Raw genomic sequence first — 22,276 nt, 5'->3', positions numbered from 1 at the left:
GCTAAAAATAAACTTACCTTGCTTTAAAGTATTTAAAAATAATAAACCTGTGGAAAAACTGTTTTAATTTTAATTAATTCACCACTTACCTTGTAAAAAGCAGGCCTTGTGCCTGCTTTTTACATGTCTAACTTCTGGAGACTTACCCTCCCGGGAAAACCTGCAAACAAAACCTAAGTTCGATGTGCACGTGCAGCCTCTCCCGCGCACGCATACGACCTCTTAACCCCTGCTTTCAGGGGAACAGAATTGCCAGTTTCCCGCGCAGTGCATGCACGAAACCGGCACTTCCATTGGGTCTACGGGTGAGTACCCCGTGCGTACTCACCTGTGGAGACTCGACTTTCTGGGCCATAAAAAGCAGGCGTAAGGCCTGCTTTTTACAAGGTAAGTGGTGAATTAATTAAAATTAAAACATTTTTTCCACAGGTTTATTATTTTTAAATACTTTAAAGCAAGGTAAGTTTATTTTTAGCCCCGTTAGAAAATAAAATTATTTGTTTCAAAAATTTAAATTATTGTTTAAAATAGTTATTTCATGTAATTTATAGTTTATTTAAAAAATGTGATTTAAAAAAAAATTATTTGAAGATTTAGTGATGTTATGGGGCCCGTAGTATTTCTAAGTTTTGACAGGCCTTCCTGTCAGACTTATGAATGGAGCATTCCCTGCTCCGATTGGCTCCCCATGGCCCACGTGATCCTAGGGGACGCATCGAACGAACTGCGCCCCTGGGATACGCAAGCACTGCGCGCCGGCAGCTGGACCAGGCCCCGGATCGGAATTCCATGGGGGCCCACAGCTCAACAGCCGGCGCGCAAGGTAAGTGCAGGTCGGGGGCTTGCACCCGCGGGAAGCCCCCAACCCGAATTTCTGGGCCAATGTTATTTTATGAAATAACAAACAAGTAAGTGATAGTCATATTATATGCTTACATATTTTCCATGCATTGAGTAGATCAATAAGCTGTTTCTTAGAAATTCAAAGTGACCAGTGACTTCCCTGAGATTTTCAAATTGATTCGCCCACTTTGATAGCTCAAAAAATATTTCATGAGACTTCCAGAGGTTAAATAGCCCGGCACTCAAATTTAAAAGATTACTGCTCGTGGCAGCACGGTGGCATAGTGGTTAGCACTGTTGCCTCACAGCGCCAGGGACCCGGGTTCGAATCCGGCCTCGGGTGACTGTCTGTGTGGAGTTTGCACATTCTCCCCGTGTTTGCGTGGGTTTCCTCTGGGTGCTCCGGTTTCCTCCTACAGTCCAAAGATGTGCGGGTTAGGTTGATTGGCTATGATAAATTGACCCTTAGTGTTAGGGGGATTAAATACGTGGGGTTACGGGGATAGGGTGGGATATGTGTTGGTGTAGGGGTTACGGGGATCGGGTGGGATATGTGTCGGTGCAGGCTCGATGGGCCGAAATGGCCTCTATCTGCACTGTGGGGTTTCTGTGATTCTGTGATTCTGTGATGCACTCTCCTCAACATCGGGGAGACCAAATGGAGATTGGGTGACCACATTGCGGAATACCTCCGTTCAGTCCGTAAGCGTGACCCCGAGCTTCCGGTCGCCTGTCACTTTAATTCACTGCTCCACTCCCACTCAGACCTTGGCCTCCTACACTGTTCCAATGAAGTTCAACGTAAGCTCGAGGAACAGCACCTCTTCTTTCGATTGGCACTTTACAGCCTTCTGGACTCAACATCGAGTTCAACAATTTCAGACCATAACCTCTGCCCCCATTTTCTAACATGGCAGCTGTTGATGATTCTGCCATTCCCATTTGCACCTCTTCTAGCCCATCTTTTGTTTCTTTACTTGTCCCATTACCATCTCCTTTTGCTTTTTACTATCATACCCTTTGTCATTGAATCACTCCTGCCTTCCACTCTATCACAGACCTTCCCTTTTGTTCTTTCCTCCCCTCCCCCCCTTCCCCTGCCTCCTGCACTTGCTTAAAATCTTATCTTCTACACCTTGCGATGCTTTCCACACGATCAAAATGAAGATGACTACTTAAATTATTGTCAACTTTTTTTATTCACTCAGACTGATAGAATGAAAAATGAACAGTCGGTGTCTGTACTTTACCCAGTAGAAGTTAACACAGCACCTTTGAGAGTCCTGTTGCATGTTTCATCTGCTCCCCACCAACTGAAGCAGTCTGCCCACGGCAGGGGGGATTGGAAGGAAGCAAACAAGTAGAACAGGCTGTAGCCGATGATACAGTTGTAGTAAATGGTCACAAATGTTGACACAAGGACCATGGTGAAACCCACACCTTTAAATGGATCGAGAAAGAGACATTTAAATTAGAACCTATTCATTTGAAATAATTGTTTTTCACGTATTCAGCTGGTCGGATAAACCAATTTGTTTCTTTGCGGTCATGCAGCTTAGTCAGTTCGCATTGTCATTTGTGTGTCCATAATTCTCTAGAACTGAGGGAGGAGAAGGAGAGTAACACTTTAAATAGAGGATGGGGAAGAGTGCCAGGATGAACTGAGAGAGCTGGAGGAGAGTGCCTCCATGAAAGAGTGCGGAGTTGGATGGTGTCTGGTGTCTCTGTGAATTGGGGGGAGGGAGTTGGATGGCATATGGAGTCTCTGTGAAAGAGTGGGGAGTTGGATGGTGTCTGGTGTCTCTGTGAAAGAGTGGGGAGTTGGATGGTGTCTGGTGTCTCTGTGAAAGAGTGGGGAGTTGGATGGTGTGTGGAGTCTCTGTGAATTGGGGGGAGGGAGTTGGATGGTGTCTGGAGCCTCTGTGAAAGAGTGGGGAGTTGGATGATGTATGGAGACTCTGTGAAAGAGAGGGGAGTTGGAAGGTGTCTGGAGCCTTTGTGAAAGAGTGGGGAGTTGGATGATGTCTGGTGCCTATGTGAAAGAGAGGGGAGTTGGAAGGTGTCTGGAGCCTTTGTGAAAGAGTGGGGAGTTGGATGATGTCTGGTGTCTCTGTGAAAGAGAGGGGAGTTGGATGGTGTATGGAGTCTCTGTGAAAGAGTGGGGAGTTGGATGGTGTGTGGAGTCTCTGTGAATTGGGGGGAGGGAGTTGGATGGTGTCTGGAGCCTCTGTGAAAGAGTGGGGAGTTGGATGGTGTATGGAGTCTCTGTGAAAGAGTGGGGAGTTGGATGATGTATGGAGACTCTGTGAAAGAGAGGGGAGTTGGAAGGTGTCTGGAGCCTTTGTGAAAGAGTGGGGAGTTGGATGATGTCTGGTGCCTATGTGAAAGAGAGGGGAGTTGGAAGGTGTCTGGAGCCTTTATGAAAGAGTGGGGAGTTGGATGATGTCTGGTGTCTCTGTGAAAGAGAGGGGAGTTGGATGGTGTATGGAGTCTCTGTGAAAGAGTGGGGAGTTGGATGGTGTATGGAGTCTCTGTGAAAGAGTGGGGAGTTGGATGGTGTATGGAGTCTCTGTGAAAGAGTGGGGAGTTGGATGGTGTACGGAGTCTCTGTGCATTGGGGGGAGGGAGTTGGATGGTGCATGGAGTCTCTGTGAAAGAGTGGGGAGTTGGATGGTATATGGAGCCGTTGTGAAAGAGTGGGGAGTTGGATGGTGTATGGAGTCTCTGTGAATTGGGGGGAGGGAGCGAGCCCTGAAGGACGTCGCTTTTAACCGGGTCCATACCCAGACTCCAAGAGGACCCCCCCCCGACCACCAGAGATCAGCGGGGTACATATCAGGAACACTACAAGGACCACCAACACACCAACCGAGACCAGAGAGGATCCCCATGCAAAACAACAATATCAGACCTGCACCACTCCTGTCCCACAGGGGAATAGGACTGCTCCCAGCCAGACAGAGGGAGAGATGCACAGGACGTACGCAATACCTCAGACAGAAACAATCCATTAAGAGACAATAAGCAGATGTGCAGCAGCATCTACTTCCGCCTTATGGATCAAGGACTAATTAATAGAAAGAACTGTAACCAAATTGTATTAACTTTTGTAGACAACTGATGTGATCTTTTTTTTCCCACACTTAGACACGACAAACACGTACCACTCTTTAACCTATCATAGTAAAAGATCAAACTTAACATGAAATCCTTATATATTTCGACCTGGAATATCCAAGGTCTACGCTCTTCACTGCGAGAAGTGAAAAGTAGGACCCCAGAGTTCATAGATGAAACTAAAGACCTAGATATTATCATTTTACAGGAAACTTGGTATAAAGGAAAAGGACACACTGGCTGTCCCCAAGGGTACACTGAGCTGGTGGTCCCCTCCAATAAATTACCAAGTGTAACCCAAGGCAGAGACTCCGGAGGCATACTGATCTGGTTTAAAACAGAACTTAAGAATTACATCAAATTTATAAAAAAGGGCGAAAACCATATGTGGCTCAAACTTGAGAGGGAGATTATCTCAAACACCCAAGATGTTTACATTTGCGCACTTTATATCCCTCCAATCGATTCCCCGTACTTTAAAGAGGACACCTTCTCCAACATGGAGGGGGAAATTATCCAATACCAGGCCCAGGAGAACGTGTTGATCTGTGGGGACCTCAATTCAAGAACGGGCGAAGAACCAGACTTCACCAATAATCAGGGAAACAATTACATTTTCGGGAATAACCACTTTGACATCCCTTCCCTTCCATACAGGCATAACTGCGACAAGCAGTCAAATACCAACGGAAAACAGCTACTACAGCTCTGTCGAAACCTGGGTCTGTACATTGTCAATGGTAGGTTCATAGGAGACCTCCTAGGAAGATCGACCTATTGCTCACCTCTTGGCTGCAGCACAGTAGACTATATGATTACAGACTTACACCCATCCTCTTTCAGAGCATTCACAGTCAAACCACAAACAACACTGTCAGATCACAGTCAAATTACTATGTTCCTCAAAAAGACAGAAACAAACAACATAGAAACACAACCCAGTAAACTGTACAACACCAAAAAATCGTACAGATGGGCCAAAAACGACATGGAAAAATACCAGAAAACAATTAGCAATGCATCAACTCAAGCTCTCTTAGACACCTTTCTGGATAACATATACACTCACAATAAAGAAGGCGTAAACCGGGCAGTTAGTAAACTAAACAATATTTTTGATAATTTGGCAACAAATGCAAACTTGAAAGCTCGCAAGAACAAACCCAAAACAAAAAACTATGAAAAATGGTTTGACCGAGATTGCCATAACATGAGGAAAAAACTTAGAAAAATATCAAACCAAAAACACAGACATCCAGAAAACGAGGAACTACGCCTTACTTATTGTCAGACACTAACACAATACAGAAACACACTCAGAACCAAAAAAGAGCAATATATTAAGAATACACTCAGCTCCATGGAGGAATCCATTGATTCCAATTGTTTCTGGGAAAACTTGAAAACACTACACAAAAAACAACACGACGATTTGGCCATTCAAAATGGGGACACATGGGTAAACCACTTTGAAAAATTATACCAGAAAAACACACTAGGACCAGAGCAACACCAAATATGCAAAAAACTGGAAAAGCTAGAAATGGCCATAAAAGATAACCAAAACCCGCTGGACGCCATAATAACAGAAAAAGAACTTCTTGAAAAACTCAAGGACCTGCGACCAGGAAAAGCCTGCGGGACAGACGGCATACTAAACGAGATGATTAAACACACAGACAACAAAATGAAACTGGCTATCCTAAAACTCTTCAACTTGGTTCTGAGTGTCGGTTATTTCCCTGATATCTGGAACAAAGGACTCATAACGCCCATATACAAAAGTGGGGACAAAATCGACCCAAACAACTATCGAGGCATCTGTGTAAACAGTAACCTGGGGAAGGTATTCTGTAGCATCATAAACAAAAGACTTATAAACTTCCTTGAGGAGCACAATGTCTTGAGTAAAAGCCAAATTGGATTCCTGCCAAACTATAGAACATCCGATCATATCTTCACCCTACAGACCCTAATTGACAAACACGTTCACCATAACAAAAGCAAAATCTACGCATGCTTTGTAGATTTCCAGAAGGCTTTCGACTCCATCTGGCATGACGGTTTATTCCTGAAACTTATCGAAAGTGGGGTAGGAGGGAAAACATATGATGTAATTAAATCAATGTATACAAACAACAAATGTGCAGTTAAAATTGGAGACAAACAAACAAAATACTTCCCACAGGGGCGGGGGGTGACGCAGGGCTCGCCAATCTCACCGACACTCTTTAATATTTACATAAATGGATTGGCAAAACTACTCGAACAATCTACAGCACCCGGCCTCACCCTATATGAATCCAAGGTTAAATTCCTCCTCTATGCAGACGACCTGGTTCTGCTGTCACCTACTAAAGAGGGGCTACAGCAAAACCTGGACCTGCTGGAGTCGTACTGCCAGACTTGGGCCCTGACAATAAATCCCCAAAAAACCAAAGTCCTTGTGTTCCAGCAAAGATCCAAACATCAGGGACCCAAAATAAATTTCACAGTAGGAACAACCAAAATTGAACAAACCACTAACTACACATACTTGGGCTTAAAAATCAGTTCTACGGGAAACTTCAAACTGGCTGTGAATGAACTGAAAGAGAAAGCAAGAAGGGCTTTCTATGCCATCAAAAAATCAATTCAAATAGAAATCCCAATTAGCATTTGGCTCAAAATTTTCAAATCAGTAATTGAACCAATTGCACTCTATGGCAGTGAGGTATGGGGACCGCTAACTCAACAAGAATTTGCAAAATGGGACAAACACCCAATTGAGATCCTACATGCAGAATTCTGTAAAAGTATCCTCCGGACTCAAAGGAAAACAGTAAACAATGCATGCAGGGCGGAACTAGGCCAATATCCATTAATAATCACTATCCAAAAAAGAGCCACCAAATTTTGGAATCACCTACAAATGAGCAATCCCCAATGCTATCACTACGACGCCCTGAAATGCCAAGAGCTGACCATAAAGAAGAATACCCTCAGTCAACTAGTCCTGGGACTCAGTGAAGTAACTACTAACAATACTAACAATAACCAGCCCCAGGACAGTGACAGGGTAACAGAAAGAATTCGACCCAACACAATCGTCGCTAAGCAAAAGGAAAAATATCTGACATATTGGGCAGAAACAACAAAAACCCAAAGCAAACTCAATTGCTACTTGGCCCTAAACAGACAATACAACATAGCTGATTACCTGACCATGGTAAAGGATAACAAACTGAGAAGAACCTTGACAAGGTACAGACTTAGCGAACATAGCCTAGCGATCGAAAAAGGCAGACATAGGCAGACCAGGCTGCCAAGAGAGGACAGGATATGCTCTCACTGCAGTCAGGGAGTGGTGGAGACAGAGATGCACTTCCTCACAGCTTGTGGAAAATATCAGGGCATCAGGGAGAATATCTACCAAAAATTCTCACAAATATGCCCTGATTTCAGAAATCTGAATGACAACCAAAAACTCCCATTCCTACTGGGAGAGGAGAGAAGCTGTATAACACTGGCGGCACACTATGTTACAGCTTGCCATGAACAGAGGGACAACCAGTAAACTAAGAAAAGAATATATATAAACAATGCGAATGTATATTTATACACTCAGGGATATACCTGTTTATACACTGTATGAATAGAACTGCGTTTATGTGCTAAACCATAAATGTATTTTGATGCTTTGGCAACATAAGATGTAACTTATCATGCCAATAAAGCGATTTGAATTGTGAATTGTGAATTGTGAGTTGGATGGTGTATGGAGTCTCTGTGAATTGGGGGCAGGGAGTTGGATGGTGTATGGAGTCTCTGTGTATTGGGGCAGGGAGTTGGATGGTGTATGGAGTCTCTGTGAATTGGGGGCAGGGAGTTGGATGGTGTATGGAGTCTCTGTGAATTGGGGGCAGGGAGTTGGATGGTGTATGGAGACTCTGTGTATTGGGGGCAGGGAGTTGGATGGTGTATGGAGTCTCTGTGAATTGGGGGCAGGGAGTTGGATGGTGTATGGAGTCTCTGTGTATTGTGGGCAGGGAGTTGGATGGTGTGTGAAGTCTCTGTGAAAGAGTGGGGAGTTGGTTGGTGTATGGAGTCTCTGTGAATTGGGGACAGGAGGTTGTATGGTGTATGGAGTCTCTGTGAATTGGGGGGAGGGAGTTGGATGGTGTATGGAGTCTCTGTGTATTGGGGCAGGGAGTTGGATGGTGTATGGAGTCTCTGTGTATTGGGGGCAGGGAGTTGGATGGTGTATGGAGTCTCTGTGTATTGGCGGCAGGGAGTTGGATGGTGTGTGAAATCTCTGTGAATTGGGGCAGGGAGTTGGATGGTTTGAGAAGTCTCTGTGTATTGGAGGCAGGGAGTTGGATGGTGTATGGAGTCTCTGTGAATTGGGGGGAGGGAGTTGGATGGTGTGCGAAGTCTCTGTATTGGGGCAGGGAGTTGGATGGTGTATGGAGTCTCTGTGAATTGGGGGCAGGGAGTTGGATGGTGTGCGAAGTCTCTGTGTATTGGGGGCAGGGAGTTGGATGGTGTATGGAGTCTCTGTGAATTGGGGCAGGGAGTTGGATGGTGTATGGAGTCTCTGAATTGTGGGGAGGGAGTTGGATGGTGTGCGAAGTCTCTGTGTATTGGGGGCAGGGAGTTGAATGGTGTATGGAGTCTCTGTGAATTGGGGGCAGGGAGTTGGATGGTGTATGGAGTCTCTGTGAATTGTGGGGAGGGAGTTGGATGGTGTGTGAAGTCTCTGTGTATTGGGGGCAGGGAGTTGGATGGTGTATGGAGTCTCTGTGTATTGGGGGCAGGGAGTTGGATGGTGTGCGAAGTCTCTGTGTATTGGTGGCAGGGAGTTGGATGGTGTATGGAGTCTCTGTGAATTGTGGGGAGGGAGTTGGATGGTGTATGGAGTCTCTGTGTATTGGGGGCAGGGAGTTGGATGGTGTGTGGAGTCTCTGTGAATTGTGGGGAGGGAGTTGGATGGCGTGTGAAGTCTCTGTGAATTGTGGGCAGGGAGTTGGATGGTGTATGGAGTCTCTGTGAATTGGGGGCAGCGAGTTGGATGGTGTATGGAGTCTCTGTGAATTGGGGGCAGCGAGTTGGATGGTGTATGGAGTCTCTGTGAATTGGGGGCAGCGAGTTGGATGGTGTATGGAGTCTCTGTGTATTGGGGCAGGGAGTTGGATGGTGTATGGAGTCTCTGTGTATTGGGGGCAGGTAGTTAGATGGTGTATGGAGACTCTGTGTATTGGGGACAGGGAGTTGGATGGTGTATGGAGTCTCTGTGTATTGGGGGCAGGGAGTTGGATGCTGTATGGAGTCTCTGTGAATTGGGGGCAGGGAATTGGATGGTGTGTGAAGTCTCTGTGTATTGGGGCAGGGAGTTGGATGGTGTATGGGGTCTCTGTGAATTGTGGGCAGGGAGTTGGATGGTGTATGGAGTCTCTGTGTATTTGGGGCAGGGAGTTGGATGGTGTATGGAGTATCTGTGTATTGGGGCAGGGAGTTGGATGGTTTATGGAGTCTCTGTGAATTGGGGGCAGCGAGTTGGATGGTGTATGGAGTCTCTGTGTATTGGGGCAGGGAGTTGGGTGGTGTGTGAAGTCTCTGTGAATTGGGGGGAGGGAGTTGGATGGTGTGTGAAGTCTCTGTGAATTTGGGGCACGGAGTTGGATGGCGTATGGAGTCTCTGTGTATTGGGGGCAGGGAGTTGGATGGTGTATGGAGTCTCTGTGTATTGGGGGCAGGGAGTTGGATGGTGTATGGAGGCTCATTCCTACTGGGAGAGGAGAGAAGCTGTGTAACACTGGCGGCACACTATGTTACAGCTTGCCATGAACAGCGGGACAACCAGTAAACTAAGAAAAGAATATATATAAACAATGCAAATGTATATTTATACACTCAGGGATATACCTATTTATACACTGTATGAATAGAACTGCGTTTATGTGCTCAACCATAAATGTATTTTGATGCTTTGGCAACATAAGATGTAACTTATCATGCCAATAAAGCGATTTGAATTGTGAATTGTGAATTGAGTTGAATGGTGGTGAAGTCTCTGTGAATTGTGGGCAGGGAGTTGGATGGTGTGTGAAGTCTCTGTGTATTGGGGCAGGGAGTTGGATGGTGTATGGAGTCTCTGTGTATTGGGGCAGGGAGTTGGATGGTGTATGGAGTCTCTGTGTTTTGGGGGCAGGGAGATGGATGGTGTGTGAAGTCTCTGTGAATTGTGGGCAGGGAGTTGGATGGCGTGTGAAGTCTCTGTGTATTGGGGCAGGGAGTTGGATGGTGTATGGAGTCTCTTTGAATTGGGGGGAGGGAGTTGGATGGTGTGCGAAGTCTCTGTGTATTGGGGGCAGGGAGTTGGATGGTGTATGGAGTCTCTGTGAATTGGGGGCAGGGAGTTGGATGGTGTATGGAGTCTCTGTGAATTGTGGGGAGGGAGTTGGATGGTGTGCGAAGTCTCTGTGTATTGGGGGCAGGGAGTTGGATGGTGTGTGAAGTCTTTGTGTATTGGAGGCAGGGAGTTGGATGGTGTATGGAGTCTCTGTGAATTGTGGGGAGGGAGTTGGATGGTGTGTGAAGTCTCTGTGTATTGGGGGCAGGGAGTTGGATGGTGTGTGAAGTCTCTGTGAATTGTGGGGAGGGAGTTGGATGGTGTGTGAAGTCTCTGTGTATTGGGGCAGGGAGTTGGATGGTGTATGGAGTCTCTCTGAATTGTGGGCAGGGAGTTGATGGTGTATGGAGTCTCTGTGTATTGGGGCAGGGAGTTGGATGGTGTATGGAGTCTCTGTGTAATGGGGGGAGGGAGTAGGATGGTGTATGGAGTCTCTGTGTATTGGGGCAGGGAGTTGGATGGTGTATGGAATCTCTGTGAATTGGGGGCAGGAAGTTGGATGGTGTGTGAAGTCTCTGTGAATTGGAGGTAGGGAGTTGGATGGTGTATGGTGTCTCTGTGAATTGGGGGCAGGGAGTTGGATGGTGTATGGAGTCTCTGTGAATTGGGGGCAGGGAGTTGGATGGTTTATGGAGTCTGTGAATCGTGGGCAGGGATTTGGATGGTGTATGGAGTCTCTGTGAATTGGGGGCAGGGAGTTGGATGGTGTATCGAGTCTCAGTGTATTGTGGGCAGGGAGTTGGATGGTGTATGGAGTCTCTGTGAATTGGGGGCAGGGAGTTGGATGGAGTATGGAGTCTCTGTGTATTCGGGGGAGGGAGTTGGATGGAATGTGAAGTCTCTGTGAATTGGGGGGAGGGAGTTGGATGGAATGTGAAGTCTCTGTGAATTGGGGGCAGGGAGTTGGATGGTGTATGGAGTCTCTGTGAATCGTGCGCAGGGATTTTGATGGTGTATGGAGTCTCTGTGAATCGTGCGCAGGGATTTTGATGGTGTATGGAGTCTCTGTGAATTGGGGGCAGGGAGTTGGATGGCGTATGGAGTTTCTGTGAATTGGGGGCAGGGAGTTGAATGGAGTATGGAGTCTCTGTGTATTGGGGCAGCGAGTTGGATGGTGTGTGAAGTCTCTGTGAATTGCGGGGAGGGAGTTGGATGGAATGTGAAGTCTCTGTGAATTGGGGGCAGGGAGTTGGATGGTGTATGGAGTCTCTGTGAATTGGGGGCAGGGAGTTGGATGGTGTATGGAGTCTCTGTGTATTGGGGCAGGGAGTTCGATGGTGTATGGAGCCTCTGTGTATTGGGGCAGGGAGTTGGATGGTGTATGGAGTCTCTGTTTATTGTGGGCAGGGAGTTGGATGGTGTATGGAGTCTCTGTGAATTGTGGGCAGGGAGTTGGATGGTGTATGGTGTCTCTGTGTATTGGGGGCAGGGAGTTGGATGGTGTATGGAGTCTCTGTGAATTGTGGGCAGGGAGTTGGATGGTGTATGGAGTCTCTGTGAATTGTGGGCAGGGAGTTGATGGTGTATGGAGTCTCTGTGAATTGTGGGCAGGGAGTTGATGGTGCATGGAGTCTCTGTGAATTGGGGCAGGGAGTTGGATGGTGTATGGAGTCTCTGTGTATTGGGGGCAGGGTGTTGGATGGTGTATGGAGTCTCTGTGAATTGGGGGGGGGAGTTGGATGGTGTATGGAGTCTCTGTGTATTGGGGCAGGGAGTTGGATGGTGCATGGAGTCTCTGTGTATTGGGGGCAGTGAGTTGGATGGTGTATGGAGTATCTGTGTATTGGGGCAGGGAGTTGGATGGTTTATGGAGTCTCTGTGAATTGGGGGCAGCGAGTTGGATGGTGTATGGACTCTCTGTGTATTGGGGGCAGGGAGTTGGATGGTGTATGGAGTCTCTGTGTATTGGGGGCAGGGAGTTGGATGGTGTATGGAGGCTCATTCCTACTGGGAGAGGAGAGAAGCTGTGTAACACTGGCAGCACACTATGTTACAGCTTGCCATGAACAGAGGGACAACCAGTAAACTAAGAAAAGAATATATATAAACAATGCGAATGTATATTTATACACTCAGGGATATATCTGTTTATACACTGTATGAATAGAACTGCGTTTATGTGCTCAACCATAAATGTATTTTGATGCTTTGGCAACATAAGATGTAACTTATCATGCCAATAAAGCGATTTGAATTGTGAATTGTGAATTGAGTTGGATGGTGGGTGAAGTCTCTGTGTATTGGGGGCAGGGAGTTGGATGGTGTATGGAGTCTCTGTGAATTGTGGGGAGGGAGTTGGATGGTGTGTGAAGTCTCTGTGTATTGGGGCAGGGAGTTGGATGGTGTGTGAAGTCTCTGTGAATTGGAGGCAGGGAGTTGGTTGGTGTGCGAAGTCTCTGTTTATTGGGGGCAGGGCGTTGGATGGTGTATGGAGTCTCTGTGAATTGGGGGCAGGGAGTTGGATGGTGTATGGAGTCTCTGTGAATTGTGGGGAGGGAGTTGGATGGTGTGCGAAGTCTCTGTGTAATAGGGGCAGGGAGTTGGATGGTGTATGGAGTCTCTGTGAATTGGGGGCAGGGAGTTGGATGGTGTATGGAGTCTCTGTGAATTGTGGGCAGGGAGTTGGATGGTGTGTGAAGTCTCTGTGTATTGTGGGGTGGGAGTTGGATTGTGTGTGAAGTCTCTGTGTATTGGGGGCAGGGACTTGGATGGTGTATGGAGTCTCTGTGAATTGGGGGCAGGGAATTGGATGGTGTGTGAAGTCTCTGTTTATTGGGGGCAGGGAGTTGGATGGTGTATGGAGTCTCTGTGTATTGGGGCAGGGAGTTGGATGGTGTGTGGAGTCTCTGTGTATTGGGGCAGGGAGTTGGATGGTGTATGGAGTCTCTGCGAATTGGGGGGAGGGAGTAGGATGGTGTATGGAGTCTCTGTGTATTGGGGCAGGGAGTTGGATGGTGTATGGAGTCTCTGCGAATTGGGGGGAGGGAGTAGGATGGTGTATGGAGTCTCTGTGTATTGGGGCAGGGAGTTGGATGGTGTATGGAGTCTCTGCGAATTGGGGGGAGGGAGTAGGATGGTGTATGGAGTCTCTGTGTATTGGGGGCAGCGAGTTGGACGGTGTATGGAGTCTCTGTGTATTGGGGGCAGGGAGTTGGATGGTGTATGGAGTCTCTGTGTATTGGGGGCAGGGAGTTGGATGGTGTATGGAGTCTCTGTGTATTGGGGGCAGGGAGTTGGATGGTGTATGGAGTCTCTGTGTATTGGGGGCAGGGAGTTGGATGGTGTGTGATGTCTCTGTGTATTGGGGGCCGGGAGTTGGATGGTGTATTGAGTCTCTGTGTATTGTGGGCAGGGAGTTGGATGTTGTGTGAAGTATCTGTGAATTGGGGGCAGGGAGTTGGATGGTGTATGGAGTCTCTGTGTATTGTGGGCAGGGAGTTGGATGGTGTATTGAGTCTCTGTGTATTGGGGGCAGGGAGTTGGATGGTGTATTGAGTCTCTGTGTATTGGGGGCAGGGAGTTGGATGGTGTATGGAGTCTCTGTGTATTGTGGGCAGGGAGTTGGATGTTGTGTGAAGTATCTGTGAATTGGGGGCAGGGAGTTGGATGGTGTATGGAGTCTCTGTGTATTGAGGGCAGGGAGTTGGTTGGTGTATGGAGTCACTGTGTATTGGGGGCAGGGAGTTGGATGGTGTATGGAGTCTCTGTGAATTGTGGGCAGGGAGTTGGATGGTTTGCGAAGTCTCTGTGTATTGGGGGCAGGGAGTTGGATGGTTTATGGAGTCTCTGTGTATTGGGGGCTGGGAGTTGGATGGTGTGTGATGTCTCTGTGTATTGGGGGCAGGGAGTTGGATGGTGTATTGAGTCTCTGTGTATTGGGGGCAGGGAGTTGGATGGTGTGTGAAGTCTCTGTGTATTGGGGGCAGGGAGTTGGATGGTGTATGGAGTCTCTGTGAATTGGGGGGAGGGAGTTGGATGGTGTATGGAGTCTCTGTGAATTGGGGGCAGGGAGTTGGATGGTGTATGGAGTCTCTGTGATTTGGGGGCAGGGAGTTGGATGGTGTGCGAAGTCTTTGTGTATTGCGGGCAGGGAGTTGGATGGTGTATGGAGTCTCTGTGAATTGTGGGGAGGGAGTTGGATGGTGTGCGAAGTCTCTGTGTATTGGGGGCACGGAGTTGGATGGTGTATGGAGTCTCTGTGAATTGTGGGGAGGGAGTTGGATGGTGTGTGAAGTCTCTGTGTATTGGGGGCAGGGAGTTGGATGGTGTATGGAGTCTCTGTGTATTGGGGGCACGGAGTTGGATGGTGTATGGAGTCTCTGTGTATTGGGGGCAGGGAGTTGGATGGTGTATGGAGTCTCTGTGTATTGGGGGCAGGGAGTTGGATGGTGTGTGAAGTCTCTGTGTATTGGGGGCAGGGAGTTGGATGGTGTGTGAAGTCTCTGTGTATTGGGGGCAGGGAGTTGGATGGTGTGTGAAGTCTCTGTGAATTGTGGGGAGGGAGTTGGATGGTGTATGGAGTCTCTGTGAATTGGGGGCAGGGAGTTGGATGGTGTGTGAAGTCTCTGTGAATTGGGGGCAGGGAGTTGGATGGGGTGTGAAGTCTCTGTGAATTGCGGGGAGGGAGTTGGATGGTGTATGGAGTCTCTGTGTATTGGGGGCAGGGAGTTGGATGGTGTATGGCGTCTCTGTGAATTGGGGGCAGGGAGTTGGATGGTGTATGGAGTCTCTGTGAATCATGGGCAGGGATTTGGATGGTGTATGGAGTCTCTGTGTGTTGGGGGCAGGGAGTTGGATGGTGTATGGAGTCTCTGTGTATTGGGGGCAGGGAGTTGGATGGTGTATGGAGTCTCTGTGTATTGTGGGCAGGGAGTTGGATGGTGTGTGAAGTCTCTGTGAACTGGGGGCAGGGAGTTGGATGGTGTATGGAGTCTGTGTGTATTGGGGGCAGGGAGTTGGATGGGGTATGGAGTCTCTGTGTATTGGCGGCAGGGAGTTGGATGGTGTATGAAGTCTCTGTGTATTGGGGGCAGGGAGTTGGATGATGTATGGAGTCTCTGTGTATTGGGGGCAGGGAGTTGGATGGGGTGTGAAGTCTCTGTGAATTGGGGGCAGGGAGTTGGATGATGTATGGAGTCTCTGTGTATTGTGGGCAGGGAGTTGGATGGTGTGTGAAGTCTCTGTGTATTGGCGGCAGGGAGTTGGATGCTGTATGGAGTCTCTGTGTATTGGGGGCAGGGAGTTGGATGGGGTGTGAAGTCTCTGTGTATTGGGGGCAGGGAGTTGGATGATGTATGGAGTCTTTGTGTATTGGGGGCAGGGAGTTGGATGGGGTGTGAAGTCTCTGTGAATTGTGGGCAGGGAGTTGGATGGTGTGTGAAGTCTCTGTGTATTGGGGGCAGGGAGTTGGATGGTTTATGGAGTCTCTGTGTATTGGGGGCAGGGAATTGGATGGTGTGTGAAGTCTCTGTGAATTGTGGGCAGGGAGTTGGATGGTGTGTGAAGTCTCTGTGAATTGGGGGGAGGGAGTTGGATGGTGTATGGAGTCTCTGTGAATTGGGGGCAGGGAGTTGGATGGTGTGTGAAGTCTCTGTGAATTGGGGGGAGGGAGTTGGATGGAATGTGAAGTCTCTGTGAATTGGGGGCAGGGAGTTGGATGGCGTATGGAGTCTCTGTGAATTGGGGGCAGGGAGTTGGATGGTGTGTGATGTCTCTGTGAATTGGGGGCAGGGAGTTGGATGGCGTATGGAGTCTCTGTGAATTGGGGGCAGGGAGTTGGATGGTGTATGGAGTCTCTGTGAATCGTGCGCAGGGATTTTGATGGTGTATGGAGTCTCTGTGAATTGGGGGCAGGGAGTTGGATGGCTTATGGAGTCTCTGTTTATTGGGGCAGGGAGTTGGATGGTGTATGGAGTCTCTGTGTATTGGGGGCAGGGATTTGGATGGTGTATGGAGTCTCTGTGTATTGGGGCAGGGAGTTGGATTGAGTATGGAGTCTCTGTGTATTGGGGCAGCGAGTTGGATGGTGTATTGGGTCTCTGTGTATTGGGGCAGGGATTTGGATGGTGTATGGAGTCTCTGTGAATTGGGGGAGGGAGTTGGATGGTGTATGGAGTCTCTGTGTATTGGGGGCAGGGAGTTGGATGGTGTATGGAGTCTCTGTGTATTGTGGGCAGGGAGTTGGATGGTGTGTGAAGTCTCTGTGAACTGGGGGAACCAGAGGCGAACCAATATCCTTGCGGGGAGGTTTGCTAGCACTGCTGGGGGGGGTTTAAACTAACTTGGCAGGGGGATGGGGTACAGAGTGGAGCTATAGTAGGGGGTGATTTGCAGCCAAATACAGAGGGAAAAACAAGTCAGCTGGGAAGGCAAAGCAAATATGTGAAGGCAAAAGAGAATATGGCAGGGCTGGAAGGCATTTATTTTAATGCAAGGAGTCTTGCAAATAAGGTGGATGAACTGAAGTTGTTGTTGAACACATGGGAGTACGATATTGTTGCTATCACGGAGACATGGTTGAGGGAGGGTCAGGACTGGCAGCTCAATATTCCGGGGTATAGAATCTTCAGGCGAGACAGAGGGGGGTGTAAAAGGGGAGGGGGTGTTGCAATATTAATTAAGGAGTCAATTACTGCTGTAAGGAGGGATGATATATTAGCGGGTTCCTCTAATGAGGCCATATGGGTAGAACTTAAAAACAAAAAGGGGGCAAGCACTTTGCTGGGAGTGTACTATAGACCCCCAAACAGTCAGGGGGAGATAGAGGAACAGATATGTAGGCAAATCTCAGAAAAGTGCGAAAATAATAGGGTAATAATAGTGGGGGATTTCAACTTCCCCAATATAAATTGGGATAGTCAGAGTGTGAAAGGCTTAGAGGGTGCAGAATTCTTAAAGTGCATCCAGGAGAGCTTTTTGAGCCAACATGTAGAAAGTCCTTCAAGAGAGGGGGCGGTACTGGACCTAATTCTGGGGAATGTAGCCGGGCAAGTGGTGGAAGTGTCAGTAGGAGAGCATTTTGGCGACAGTGACCACAATTCGGTGAGATTTAAGGTGGTCATGGAAAAAGACAAAGACGGCCCGGAAATAAGGGTTCTAAATTGGGGGAAGTCCGATTTTAATATGATAAGGCAGGATCTGGCCAAATTGGACTGGGAGCAGCTACTTATAGGAAAATCCGCATCAAAACAGTGGGAGACTTTCAGAACGGAAATAGAGAGAGTACAACGCCAACATGTTCCTGTAAAGGTCAAGGGTGGGACCAACAAGCAAAGGGAACCTTGGATGACAAGGGATATACAAAAATGCATTAGAAATAAAAGGGGGGCTTTTGGCAGTTACAAAAGACTAAAGACGGAAGAAGCCCTAGAGGAGTATAAAAAATGCAGGGGCATACTTAAAAAAGAAATTAGGAGGGCGAGGAGGGGCCATGAAATAACACTGGCGAGCAAAATAAAGGAAAATCCTAAGATGTTTTATAAGTATATTAAGGGCAAGAGGATAACCAGGGAAAGGGTAGGGCCCATTAGGGACCAAAGTGGCAATCTGTGTGTAGAGCCAGATGATGTAGGCGGGGTTTTAAATGAATTTTTTGCATCTGTGTTCACTATTGAGAAAGACGATGCAGACATAGAAATCGGGCAAGGGGGCTGTGACATACTTGAACATATTAGCATCGAGAGGGAGGAGGTGCTAGCGGTTTTAGCAGGCCAAAAAGTGGATAAATCCCCAGGCCCAGACGAGATGTATCCCAGGCTGCTGTGGGAGGCAAAGGAGGAGATTGCAGGGGCTCTGACACAAATTTTCAGAACCTCTCTGGCCACAGGGGATGTACCAGAGGACTGGAGAACAGCTAACGTAGTACCATTATTCAAGAAGGGTAGCAGGGATAAACCAGGGAATTACAGGCCAGTGAGCCTAACATCTGTGGTAGGGAAATTATTGGAAAAAATTCTGAGGGACAAAATTAGTCTCCACTTGGAGAGGCAAGGATTAATCGGGGATAGTCAGCATGGCTTTGTCAAGGGTAAATCATGTCTGACAAATCTGATTGAATTTTTCGAGGGGGTGACTAGGGGGGTGGATGAGGGAAATGCTGTGGATGTGGTTTACATGGACTTCAGTAAAGCTTTTGACAAAGTCCCGCATAGGAGACTGGTCAAGAAGGTAAGAGCCCATGGGATCCAGGGTGCCTTGGCGCGTTGGATCATAAACTGGCTGAGTGGCAGGAGGCAGAGGTTGATGGTCGAAGGTTGCTTTTGTGACTGGAAGCCTGTGTCCAGTGGGGTACCTCAGGGATCGGTGCTGGGTCCCTTGTTGTTTGTGATCTACATAAATGATTTGGATGAGAATGTAAAAGGTATGATCAGTAAGTTCGCAGATGACACGAAAATTGGTGGGGTGGTAAATTGTGAGGAGGAAAGCCTCAGGCTACAGGACGATATAAACGGGTTGGTCAGATGGGCGGAAAAGTGGCAAATGGAATTTAACCCTGAAAAGTGCGAGGTGATGCATTTTGGACGGACAAATAAGGCAAGGGAATACACAATGAGTGGTAGGACCCTAGGAAGTACAGAGGGTCAGAGGGACCTTGGTGTACATGTACATAGATCGCTGAAGGCAGCGGAACAGGTAGATAAGGTGGTTAAAAAGGCATATGGGATACTTGCCTTCATTAGCCGAGGCATAGAATATAAGAGCAGGGAGGTTATGATGGAGCTGTACAAAACGCTGGTGAGGCCACAGCTGGAGTACTGTGTGCAGTTCTGGTCGCCTCACTATAGGAAGGATGTGATTGCTTTGGAGAGGGTGCAGAGAAGATTCACCAGGATGTTACCTGGGATGGAGCGCCTCAGCTATGAAGAGAGGCTGGACAGGCTGGGGTTGTTTTCCTTGGAGCAAAGAAGGCTGAGGGGGGACCTGATTGAGGTGTACAAAATGATGAGGGGCATAGATAGGGTAGACAAAGAGGAACTTTTCCCCTTAGTAGGGGGGTCAATAACAAGGGGGCATAGATTCAGGGTAAGGGGCAGGAGATTTAGAGGGGATTTGAGGAGGAACTTTTTCACCCAGAGGGTGGTTGGAATGTGGAACTCAATGCCTGAAAGGGTGGTAGAGGCAGGAACCCTCACAACATTCAAGAAGCATTTGGATGAGCACTTGAAATGCCATTGCATACAAGGCTATGGACCAAATGCTGGAAAATGGGATTAGACTGGACAGGGATGGATGGGCGGCGCAGACACGATGGGCCGAAGGGCCTCTTTCTGTGCTGTAAAACTCTATGACTCTATGACTCTATGGGGGCAGGGAGTTGGATGGTGTATGGAGTCTGTGTGTATTGGGGGCAGGGAGTTGGATGGGGTATGGAGTCTCTGTGTATTGGCGGCAGGGAGTTGGATGGTGTATGAAGTCTCTGTGTATTGGGGGCAGGGAGTTGGATGATGTATGGAGTCTCTGTGTATTGGGGGCAGGGAGTTGGATGGGGTGTGAAGTCTCTGTGAATTGGGGGCAGGGAGTTGGATGATGTATGGAGTCTCTGTGTATTGTGGGCAGGGAGTTGGATGGTGTGTGAAGTCTCTGTGTATTGGCGGCAGGGAGTTGGATGGTGTATGGAGTCTCTGTGTATTGGGGCAGGGAGTTGGATGGGGTGTGAAGTCTCTGTGTATTGGCGGCAGGGAGTTGGATGGTGTATGGAGTCTCTGTGTATTGGGGGCAGGGAGTTGGATGATGTATGGAGTCTCTGTGTATTGGGGGCAGGGAGTTGGATGGGGTGTGAAGTCTCTGTGAATTGTGAGCAGGGAGTTGGATGGTGTGTGAAGTCTCTGTGTATTGGGGGCAGGGAGTTGGATGGTTTATGGAGTCTCTGTGTATTGGGGGCAGGGAATTGGATGGTGTGTGAAGTCTCTGTGAATTGGGGGGAGGGAGTTGGATGGTGTGTGAAGTCTCTGTGAATTGGGGGGAGGGAGTTGGATGGAATGTGAAGTCTCTGTGAATTGGGGGCAGGGAGTTGGATGGTGTATGGAGTCTGTTTGAATCGTGCGCAGGGATTTTGATGGTGTATGGAGTCTCTGTGAATTGGGGGCAGGGAGTTGGATGGCGTATGGAGTCTCTGTGAATTGGGGGCAGGGATTTGGATGGTGTGTGCAGTCTCTGTGAATTGGGGGCAGGGAGTTGGATGGTGTATGGAGTCTCTGTGAATCGTGCGCAGGGATTTTGATGGTGTATGGAGTCTCTGTGAATTGGGGGCAGGGAGTTGGATGGCTTATGGAGTCTCTGTTTATTGGGGCAGGGAGTTGGATGGTGTATGGAGTCTCTGTGTATTGGAGGCAGGGATTTGGATGGTGTATGGAGTCTCTGTGCATTGGGGCAGGGAGTTGGATGGAGTATGGAGTCTCTGTGTATTGGGGCAGCGAGTTGGATGGTGTATTGGGTCTCTGTGTATTGGGGCAGGGATTTGGATGGTGTATGGAGTCTCTGTGAATTGGGGGCAGGGAGTTGGATGGTGTGTGAAGTCTCTGTGAATTGGGGGGAGGGAGTTGGATGGAATGTGAAGTCTCTGTGAATTGGGGGCAGGGAGTTGGATGGTGTATGGAGTCTCTGTGAATTGGGGGCAGGGAGTTGGATGGCGTATGGAGTCTCTGTGAATCATGCGCAGGGATTTTGATGGTGTATGGAGTCTCTGTGAATTGGGGGCAGGGAGTTGGATGGTGTATGGAGTCTCTGTGTATTGGGGGCAGGGAGTTGGATGGTGTATGGACTCTCTGTGTATTGGGGCAGGGAGTTCGATGGTGTATGGAGCCTCTGTGTATTGGGGGCAGGGAGTTGGATGGTGTATGGAGTCTCTGTGTATTGTGGGCAGGGAGTTGGATGGTGTGTGAAGTCTCTGTGAATTAGGGGCAGGGAGTTGGATGGTGTCTGGAGTCTGTGTGTATTGGGGGCAGGGAGTTGGATGGTGTATGGAGTCTCTGTGTATTGGGGCAGGGAGTTGGATGGTGTATGGAGTCTCTGTGTATTGGGGGCAGGGAGTTGGATGGTGTATGGAGTCTCTGTGTATTGAGGGCAGGGAGTTGGATGGTGTATGAAGTCTCCGTGAATTGTGGGCAGGGAGTTGGATGGTGTGTGAAGTCTCTGTGTATTGGGGGCGGGGAGTTGGATGGTGTATGGAGTCTCTGTGAATTGGGGGCAGGGAGTTGGATGGTGTGTGATGTCTCTGTGTATTGGGGCAGGGAGTTGGATGGTGTGTGAAGTCTCTGTGTATTGGGGGCGGGGAGTTGGATGGTGTATGGAGTCTCTGTGAATTGGGGGCAGGGAGTTGGATGGTGTGTGATGTCTCTGTGTATTGGGGGCAGGGAGTTGGATGGTGTGTGAAGTCTCTGTGTATTGGGGACAGGAAGTTGGATGGTGTATTGAGTCTCTGTGTATTAGGGGCAGGGAGTTGGATGGTGTGTGAAGTCTCTGTGTATTGGGGGCAGGGAGTTGGATGGTGTATGGAGTCTCTGTGTATTGGGGGCAGGGAGTTGGATGGTGTATGGAGTCTCTGTGAATTGTGGGGAGGGAGTTGGATGGTGTGCGAAGTCTCTGTGAATTGGGGGCAGGGAGTTGGATGGTGTGCGAAGTCTCTGTGTATTGGGGGCTGGGAGTTGGATGGTGTATGGTGTCTTTGTGAATTGGGGCGGGGAGTTGGATGGTGTATGGAGTCTCTGTGAATTGTGGGGAGGGAGTTGGATGGTGTGCGAAGTCTCTGTGTATTGGGGGCAGGGAGTTGGATGGTGTATGGAGTCTCTGTGAATTGGGGGCAGGGAGTTGGACGGTGTGTGAAGTCTCTGTGTATTGGGGGCAGGGAGTTGGATGGTGTATGGAGTCTCTGTGTATTGGGGGCAGGGAGTTGGATGGTGTATGGAGTCTCTGTGAATTGTGGGGAGG

General features: G+C 48.5%; 1 pseudogene; it reads right to left on the bottom strand.

Annotated features, from left to right (window-relative positions):
* The window catches only part of LOC147124929 (sodium- and chloride-dependent neutral and basic amino acid transporter B(0+)-like), a 214,305-nt pseudogene that overhangs the window by 74,852 nt on the left and 117,177 nt on the right, over positions 1–22,276 (bottom strand).

Source organism: Somniosus microcephalus, chromosome 1, assembly GCF_052327205.1.
Source record: "Somniosus microcephalus isolate GS21.2 chromosome 1, FLI_Smic_1.0, whole genome shotgun sequence".
NCBI classification, from domain to species: domain Eukaryota; kingdom Metazoa; phylum Chordata; class Chondrichthyes; order Squaliformes; family Somniosidae; genus Somniosus; species Somniosus microcephalus.
This window is presented reverse-complemented; position numbering and strand designations above follow the sequence as displayed.